The 10,082-nt window shown below is 51.5% G+C and overlaps 1 protein-coding gene across 2 annotated transcripts in view; it reads right to left on the bottom strand.

Moving 5' to 3' along the window:
- Positions 1–10,082, bottom strand: part of DISP3 (dispatched RND transporter family member 3) — a 51,145-nt gene that overhangs the window by 30,781 nt on the left and 10,282 nt on the right. The window lies entirely within an intron of this gene.

Here is a 10,082-nt window from a genome sequence, read left to right as displayed (position 1 = left end):
GGGAAAGAGCATGCTCTTCGGAGTCAGACCCTAGTTTGCATCCTGAACCTCAGTCTTCATCTGTAAAACAGAGGTGGCCATTCCTGCCTCACATGGCTGTGGGGAGTGTCAAGGGCGGAAGCACTTTCAGTCTGTGTAGTATATTATCTGTCACTTGAGCAGATTTCTTTGCTCCTCTCTGGGGACTGTAATGTGCTCAGCCAGTGCCCATGCAGCTCTGCCAGGGCTAGATGCCTGTCATAGTTCTGCTCAAGAACTCTCAATAGCTCCCCACCCCCTCTTTGGGACACTGCAGCTGCGGCCACTGTTTGCCGGGCTCAGACCACTTAATATGCAGCTCCAGGGACGTCAGACCTTTAGGCACAGACAGGGGCCGGGCATCTGTCTCCCCAGGACGTGGGCACAAGCAGCAGGAGGGCCTGGCAGGAGAGGGCAGCCTGAGGACTCCAGCAGGGTGGTCCAAAGGCAAGAGGCCTTCCGGCATCCCCAGGCATGGCCTGTCCCCTTGTCCTGCCTGCCCTCTGTTTGGACGGAGAGAGACTCATTATCCAGTTAGAGGCCAGGCAGTGAGAAGGGGAAGCTAATTATGCCAGCGCTGGCTAATTAATGCTGTCTTTCCTATTAACATTCTCTAGAATGCTCCATTTCAATTAGACTGTCTGCCTGGGAAGAGACGGGGCTGCCCTCAGCCCAAAGAAAGTGAAGGAGAGAGGGCAAGGACGAGGAGGAGTCTCTCAGAGACTGAGAGACAGGACATGGGAGAGATGCGAGGCAGAGGAAGATGAAAACTGGAGAGGGACAGGAGAGTGGACTTAGGGGACAGAAGAGGAGGGAGGGGTGCCGAGGGCGGGTGGGAGACGAAGACCTGAAAGGGAGAGAGGCCTGGAAGGGGTGGGAACTGCTTCTGTAATATTCGAGATTCCTATGGATGCAAACATTTAACTTCCCATCTCTGAGGCCCTAACACAAGCCTGCCAAGGGGATGCTACCTGCACTGAGGCCCAATTTGCTTTAGCAGAAACTTGTGGGAGTGAACCAGAGGCAGCTCAGACTCACCCCATCTCCAAAGGGCAAACCCAGGTCTGCATGTGGAGGTGGGGGATTGGGGGAAACTCCACCCCATTCCCGGCCGCTGAAGGAGGAAGCTGATGGTAATACGGTGGAAAGGGACGGGGGCCAATTTTGCATTTTTTTTCTGGGGACTAAGTTCATCCACTGGCCGCCAGCCTCAGCCTGCCTTGCCCAGCGTACAGTTTACAATGTGTTGACGTGTGAGCGGGTCTAAGACCAGGATTCTGAGTCATGTCAGCACTCCCTGGGTGATCCCTGTATCCCATTGCTACTCCATCAGGAATGCTACTCCCTTCCCCAGATGTCCAAGTTTAAAACATCTTTCAAGGCCTTGCTCGTGTCACCTCTGCCAAGAAGCCTTCCCAGATCTGAACACCCCGCACTCCCCACCCCCAAGCTACTTGTCTAAGCTTCTCACCACACTTTGGGGGTAAAAACTACTTAGGGACAGGGAGGGAGAGGCAGTGTAGCAGATTGTTAAGAGCCGTGGTTTTGGAGGCAGACAGATTTGGGTGCAAAACCCAGCTGTATGACTTAGGGCAGACAGTGTAGCATTTCTGAGCCTCAGTTTTTCCATCTGCAAAACGGGGTTAACAGTACTCACCACCGAGGTTGCTAGATGATATACAGAGCAGGCTGACCACAGTGCTGCTGTAGGTATAAGTGCTTAGGAAATGACAGCTACTATTCTTTTACACCCTGCTTCTCCCCAAAGGCTGTGAACTCCTAAAACACCCACGGGGCCCATTGTATTTGCCAAAGATGGCCACAACAATATCTCCCACCTCACATGTTCTTCTCATAATGTGACTTTAAGACTTCTCCCATCAAGAAGTAATGTCTGCATTCCTTGCCTTGAATCTGGGTGGGCTGTGGCCACAGCAGAGTGATGCTCTGTGTCTTCTGAGGCTAGCTAAAAAGGGAGATGCAGCTTCCACCTGGCTGTCTTGGGACACTCATCCTTGAACCCCGCCACCATGCTGTGAGGAAGCCCAGATTGGCCCATGCAGAGAGACCATGTGTGGGAGCTCCTGCTGACAACCTGGCTGCCAGCCAGCATCAACCACCAGGCATATGAATGAAAATGCCTCCAGTGATTCTGGGCCCCCTGCCCCCAAGTTTCCCCCAGGCTTCTAGTCTTCCCAGCTGAGGACCAGGTACTGTGGAGTTGAGCTAAGCCACCCTCTCCTGTGCCTGCCCTATCCTGACCCACAGAATCCACGAACATAATATATCAGCTGTCATATATCACTAAGTGTTGGGATAGTTTGCTCCATAGCAACAGTAACTGAACAATTGCAATGGAGCCCTGTCGCCTACGTATGACTCTGTGCCCTGCAGACTGTACTTGCTAGATTTAAGTGACCCATTCTGCCTCCCAGTGAGAGCCCCACAGCTCGGTGGACATGAACTCCAGGGGAGCAGGGACTTGGCTGTCATGTTCCCTGCTGTGTTCCTGTGGCCTAAAATACTCTGGGGAGGGAGGTTAGTGCCTAGCAGATATTTGTTAACTGAAGGAAGGAAAGGGAATCTCTGAAGAAGGTGGGTTTGATATTAGGTAGAACTTTCCCCTGGAGGGAGGACAGTCAGACACCAAAGAGTATAAGCATAGGGCAGAGAGTATGGTTTCTTCTGCCTGGGGTGGGAAGGATCTTGGAGAGGATGAGATGGAAGAGGAGGAAGTGGACCTGATGAGTTGTCTAGCACTCCCCTCCCCACCTCTACCACCATGCCCGCCTTCTCAGTCTACCCCTGAAAAGGAAAGTTGCCAGGTGGGAAATTACACATGGCTCCAGACCCAGCTCAGCCTCCAACTTTCTGTGTGGCCCTGGGCATGTCCCATGTCCCATCCCTTCTTGGTACCCTGTCTCTCCCATCTGGCAGTGGGATGGTAAAAGCCCAGGTCCCTCCAGCTGTGACACCTCCAGACTCTCTGAGAAGCCCTAGTCTGCAGGCCAAGGGGAGGTGGGTGCAATCTGAGAGATTCCACCAAACCGAGGGAGGCCCGGCTGGCAGCTGGGGTCTGACTCCAATGCCTCAGCTGGCAACCCTGTCCTCAGCGGCCCCTCCCAGGATGGGCAGCAAATCGCAAATGTGTTTGCCTTTCTCAAATTATGGGAATTGATTAGCTTAGTGAAGAGCTCCAGCTGCACCATGGAAAGGAGATGAGGATGGTTCCTTCAATACCTCTCATTGACTCAGACAAAGAGCTGAAAGTAGGGCTGTGATCACGGGGGACTGTCACCCTGCCTTCGTGATCTCCCCTTAGGGTGCCCCTGCTCAGTGACCGACATGTTTGCTCTCTCCCTCCCTCTCCATCTGTCTCTGACACACACACACACACTCAGAGACAGTCAAAACTCTGGGCCTCCTGGGGGCCCATGAACCAAGGTGGACACACGTCCATGGAACATGGTTTCCCTCCTCTTGAGAAAAGCAAATGAGACAGCAGCCTACAAGGGAACAGCAGACCCTGAGGAGCCTCAGAAGAAAGAACCTGGCCCAATTTCAAGGGCCAGGCTTGGGGCAACCCAAGGCCACATTTGCAGCATTATCCCAATTTTATAACAGAAAAAAAAATCTACACATATATGCAGATGGAGTCGAAATGCCAGGCTTTATAAGCATCCCCATCTTACAGAGTAATAAACAATCAGAGAGGTTAAGGGACTCTCTTGTGGTCACACAGCTAATAAGGCATGGAACTAGCATTTGAACCTCAGGTCTACTAATCCTCAGGTCTACTAAAAAAAAAAACCATTAATAGGGCTCCCCGGGTGGCGCAGTGCTTGAGAGTCCACCTGCCGATGCAGGGCACGTGGGTTCCTGCCCCGATCCGGGAAGATCCCACATGCCGCAGAGCAGCTGGGCCCGTGAGCCATGGCGCTGAGCCTGCGCGTCCAGAGCCTGTGCTCTGCAGCGGGAGAGGCCACAGCAGTGGGAGGCCCCCGTACCGCAAAAGACAAACAAACAAACAAACAAAAAACCCCATTAATAGTGGTTATCTCTCTGTCTGGGAGGATTATGGGTGATTTTTATTTTCTTCTTTATACTTGTCTATTTCCAATTTTTCTACAATGATCAGGTACAGCTGGACTTTTAGAATCAGAAATAAACGTTATTTAAAAACAGAACATGTGTGTAGAAGGGATTTTGTTAACAGCCTTCAACTCTTTGAGGAGTTACTATAATAGGCATGGGAGGGTGGAGGGTTCTGTCCTCCAAGGAGAGTCAACATGGAGAGTTGCAGCAAGAGAGATCCTGGTTAGAAAGCAGAAGAACCTGGGGAGAGCAGGAGGTGGCAAATGCCCAATGACTGAGTGAGTGTGGGATCTTCTATTCCCCGAGATGGACAGAGGAGTCTTTAAAATGACCAGGAATTAGATCCTGTCTTATCAGACTCAGAAGGGACATCAGAGCACACCTGATCCCACTCCTTCATTTCACCGCTTAGAAACTAAGCCCAGCAAAGGGTCTTACCCAAGGTCATATTTCAATGGCAGAGCCGGGACACGTGGCTCAAAGGAGTGCTCTGTCTGCTCCGTCACCAGATTCTGGAGGCAGTTTTTGGCAGCCCTAGGGAATAACCAGGCCTGGGGAAGATGACATGGGGACCCAAAGAGCCAACATAGGGAAGCTATTTTTAAGGTCGAGGAAAGAGGCATTCTTCAAGTCACAAGCCAGATGGACTTCCCCATCCAGACAGAACGGGGCTTTGGTGGGAGGTGGTATTGTCTCAGACTCCCTCAGCCCCTCACGGGGCCCTGCTCCTCTCCAGAAAGCCTCCAAGGGATGTGGCCCCATGCCTGAGCTGCCTGTATCCCTGTTTACAACTTCCTTCCTTCTGATGAAGGACGACAGAACCCTTCCTTCATTTCCCCATCCCAGCCAGACTATTAAAATGTAACAAAAGAATCACATTAGCCTTGCAGATTCAGCTTAAAGCACGTATATGTATATATAATTTAATGGTAATTAGGAGCTAATCAGCTTTTTCTTCCCGTCTAGGGGTGTTTTGCCTTGCTGGTTCAGCTCTGGTTCTTGGAAACATCTTGGGGTCTTTGATTTTCCTACTCTCTGGCTGACAGATTTGGGCAGAAATTCAAAATGAGATATTTTGAGTCAAACAGCTCCATTTCCTCCTGATGTGCTGCAGTGGGGACATTGTGCCCTTCTCCACTCTCTGGTTATGGATCTACCCCTTTGGTGAATTTAGCTCATCAGAGGTGGAAAAGAGAGGAAAGGAAAGATGAGGGCTTGGTCCCTACTAGGCGTCACCATTCTAAATCCTAATACCCCATCTTCTAAGAGTCTGCCAGCCTCCATATGCCCCAGCTATGTGCCTGCTATCCAGAATTCCAAATTCTTCTTGGATACCTGAGTACTCCATCTCAGGCCAGGAGGCTGCAGATATATTGGAGACATGGTGATAAAACTGGGTCAAGGGGCTTCCCTGGTGGTGCAGTGGTTGAGAGTCCGCCTGCCGATGCAGGGGACGCGGGTTCGTGCCCCGGTCCGGGAAGATCCCACGTGCCGCGGAGCGGCTGGGCCCGTGAGTCATGGCCGCTGAGACTACGCGTCCGGAGCCTGTGCTCCGCAACGAGAGAGGCCACAACAGTGAGAGGCCCGCGTACCGCAAAAAAACAAAACAAAACAAAACAAAACTGGGTCAAAATCGCACAGATGGGATGAAGCCGGAAACCCAACTAGCTCAATGCAGAAACTGACACCCAGGAAGAGAATCATAACATAATAATTAGCTGTGCACCTACCATGTGCAAGCACCTTCCCTCATATATCAGCCCTGCAAGGGAGGCTTTATAAGCATCCCCATTTTACAGAGTAATAAACAATCAGAGAGGTTAAGGGACTCTGTTGTGGTCACACAGCTAATAAGGCATGGAACTAGCGTTTGAACCTCAGGTCTACTAATCCCGAAGCCTATGTTCTTTTCACCATTCCAAGCAGCCTTTGAGTTCCTTGAGAGCTGAGATGTAAATACTTACTGAGGAAACCCACTGCCCTTTAGCAAGCCTGTAGCATCCCCGTAAGACCTGAAAGCACGCAGGTCTCAGCAACTCTGCTTTTAGTAGGTGACAGGCAGCTCAGGGCATGATGCAAAGGAAGTCTCCACCAGCCTTGGATGCTTGGCCTTCCCTTCAAGGAAAGCGTGGACGTGACGGTTAATAGTATGTGTCAGCTTGACTGGCCCATGGGATGCCAGACATTTGACCAAACATGATTCTGGATGTGCAGACTGAGTAAAGCAGATGGCCTCCCCTAGTGTGGGTGGGCCTCATCCAATCAGTTGAAGACCCGAATGGAACAAAAAGGCTAAGTAAGAGGGAACGCTTTCTGCTGACTGCCTGAGCTGGAACATTGGTCTTTTTCAAGCTTCAGACTCGGACTGAAACATTGGCTCTTCCTGGGTCTTGAGTCTGCTGGCTTTCAGACAGGAACTTACATAATCAGCTCTCCTGAATCTCAGGCCTTTGGACACAGACTGGAGCTACACCATTAGCTCTCCTAGGTCCCCGCTTGCCAACTGCAGATGTCGGGATGCCTCAACTCTTCTCAATCTCTCTCTCTCTCTCTCTCTCTCTTCTCTACCTAATCAACATCCTATTGGTTCTGTTTCTCTGGAGGACCCCCACTAATATAATTTCCCCAGAGGGAAAGTGGGGGTGAAGCAGGGAGCCCCATCCCAGCAGCTGGATCCTAGGATCCTCCTGGACTCTTCTCTCAAGAAGCCCCAAGTCCTATCCAGAATCTCAGCTGAAAATGGCAACAGAGACAGGGAATGCCCTTCAAATCCACAGAGGAAGGAGTGTGGCTGGGTGGCTTTCTGAGCCTTTTCCCCAACAAAAAGACCCTAAATCTATCACCCCCATCCTCCCTGCCCCAGCCCTGAAGAAATCTGGCTTCACAGCTGCAGCTGAAGCAAACACCTTCACCTACTCCCCATTAGACCTCCTGCCCCCTAAGAAATACCATTCTATCGGCTAAATCTGCCAACAGAAGGCAGGAAGAGAGATGTACACGACCACTTCTGCCTCCAGAGAAAGTCTGGGCTTATTTATTGGGAGCCCAGGTCAGGTGGGAGAGGGAAGGGATCTGGGAGAGGGGCTCTGTGGTGAGCCCGTCCAGGTGCCTCATTTCTCAGAGAAGGGCAGGCTGCGGAGATGGATCACATGAAGGACGGTTGGCCTCCCCAGGTTGACAGCTGGCCAGGAAACTGTGGGCACTGACTCGGAAGCCCAACAGCTCGATATATATCAGGCAAACCAGCTTTGATCTCATCAATACATCACCCGGGGAAACATCCCAGCCAGCACCAGAGGAACCCAACATTAATGGTCACAACGGCCTAAGCTTCCCCCTTTCTGTGTGTTCTCGCTCTGGTGGGCTCAGTGGAACAGAACTGGTCCCCAAACACTAAGAGGGATGTCAGGTATTAAGAGCACTAGGGCCTGATTTTGGGGGCAAGGGGGAGAGACAGCCCTGGGTTCAAACCCTGGCTCTGCCACTAACTGGGTACCTTGGGCAAGTCTCAGTTTCCTGATCTGAAGAATGGGGTGGTGACACCCTGCTGGCTGAGTCACAGCAGCTAGTATGGTCATGATGAGCTTCAAAGGTGGGAAGAGCCCCAAACCTGGCCCCTGCTCGTGGCCAGGTCTACAAGTCGGCTGGAGCTGACTTTTCTATTCTCTGCTACATCGGCCCTCACACTTTAACATGGATCAGTCACCAGGTGCACTTATTAAAAGGCAAACTCCTGGGCCAGACACTAGATCCCATCAATCAGATGCTCAGGGGATGGGGCCCAGGAATCTGTATTTACACCACCTCCCCAGGTGATTCTTTTGCAGGTACTCCAGGACTATTCTGTGAAAGACCCTGCTGCCCTGGCCACCCTCCCCTATTCCCAGTGGCTTCCTCCAGCAGGTGACGTTGCCTTTGGCCTTCGCCTTGCTGGGGCTCACACTAGCCACTCCTCAGGCTTGTCCTACCCCCGGCTCTAGGGATGGACTCAGGCTCCTGGATTTCTGGCCAGGGCTCACTCCTCCAAGCACCCCTTCCTTCAGCCATGGGGAGGGGAGAAATGATGCCATTCGGGCCAGGAATAGTACTTTATGTCCAGAGAAAGGACACACACAGGCCATCCAGATCTGCCATCCAGCTCTTTCTGGTGGGACAGGCAGCGAAAGAAAATAGAAGGCCCTACGCAAGGGGCTTCCCATCCACCGAGCACTGCTGTGTGCCATCACTGGTGCTTTACTTGTTTACGCCTTGTCTGATCCAGCCTCAGCTCTACAAGGCAGCAGGAGTGGGGCTGGGATCTGAGCCTCTGCAGGCCTGAATCAGAGCTCATCCTTTTAGCCACTGTGCTCCACTGCCCAAGGGAATTCCACTCACTGACCCACTCTTGTCCCCTCCCTCCCCACCCTGTTCCACCTGCACAACTCAGGCCTCACAGCCCAGACCCATCAGGCCTGCCCGCCAAGCAGTCTTGCATTTCTGAGAAAAAGGCAATAAAAGCTTAATAGGGGACTTCCCGGGTGGCGCAGTGGTTAAGAATAATAAAATCATCTGATTGTTCCATACATTCTTAGCCTGTCTATCCCTGAGAAAAATGAGGTGAGACATTTAGAACCGCTGACCCCGAGAAGCGTGCTAACCACGAATCAGCATGCGAACCACGTGTATCACAAATTTACAAGCCAAAACCAACTCGTTACGTTTGGCAACAAGATGAGAAGAAAATAAGTGACTTACTAGTCATCTTTATAGAGTCGTGGTAATTTTCTCCCATAGCATCCGTTATTAGTAATAATGAGTGATGTAATATATATCTGAATTTGTCTTCAGGAAGGAAGGAAGGAAGGAGGAAAGGAACTGTTAGGTCCCATGGAATCAGCATGCAATTCTGAGTAAGGCTGTTACGAACTGAACTGTGTCTTCCCGTAACCCCTCTGAGGACATATTTGGAGATAGGAACTTTAGGGAAGTAATTAAGGTTCAATGAGGGCATCAGGGTGGCACCCTAACTCCACAGGGCTGTGCCCTTGTAAGGAGAGGAAGAGACACCACAGCTCTCTGTCTCTCTCTGTATGTCTCTCTCCCTCTCTGTCTGCTGGCACGTGCAGAGAATTGGCAACCTGAGGACACAGGGAGAAGACGGCCGTCCACACGCCAAGGCAAGGGGCCCCGGGAGAAACCAGCCCTGCCCACACCTTGATTTGGGATGTCCAGCCTCCAGGGCTGGGAAACAGTCATTTCTGTTATTGGAGCCCCCAACCCATGGTATTCTGTTATTGCAGCCCTACCTGACAAATACAAAGCGCCTCACCTGTTTGCATCTTTAAGACCAACCCCGACCCTTATACCCCTCACACGTCATAAGCCCTTAGTAATGTTTTACCGAATTGAGATTTAAAAAAAAATTCCGTTCTCTGAAGTGCACGCAAATCATTTGACAAAAAAAAAAGCTTAGAAAAAGTGAGAAAAAGACAAAACTCAGGGACTTCCCTGGTGGCACAGTGGTTAAGAGTCCGCCTGCCAATGCAGGGGACACGGGTTCGAGCCCTGGTCCGGGAAGATCCCACGTGCCGCGGAGCAACTAAGCCTGTGCACCACAACTACTGAGCCTGCGCTCTAGAGCACAAGCCACAACTACTGAGCCCGCGTGCCGCAACTGAAGCCCGCGTGCCTAGAGCCTGTGCTCCGCAACAAGAGAAGACACTGCAGTGAGAAGCCCGCGCACCGCAACGAAGAGTAGCCTCCGCTCACCGCAACTGGAGAAAGCCAGCGCGCAGCAATGAAGACCCAACACAGCCAAAAGTAAATAAATTAATATTAAAAAAAAAAAGCTTAATAAACCCAGCGATACTTACAGAGCCTGTGAAATACAGCCAGGGTCCCAGACACCCCTCGCCCAAAGGATCAGAAGGTTCCTGAAAACCCTCACTGCATACTTTGGTCAACCTGTCCAGGCCGCCCCTTCCCACCAC

Source organism: Lipotes vexillifer, unplaced genomic scaffold (genome assembly GCF_000442215.2).
Source record: "Lipotes vexillifer unplaced genomic scaffold, Lipotes_vexillifer_v1.1 scaffold109, whole genome shotgun sequence".
NCBI lineage: Eukaryota > Metazoa > Chordata > Mammalia > Artiodactyla > Lipotidae > Lipotes > Lipotes vexillifer.
This window is presented reverse-complemented; position numbering and strand designations above follow the sequence as displayed.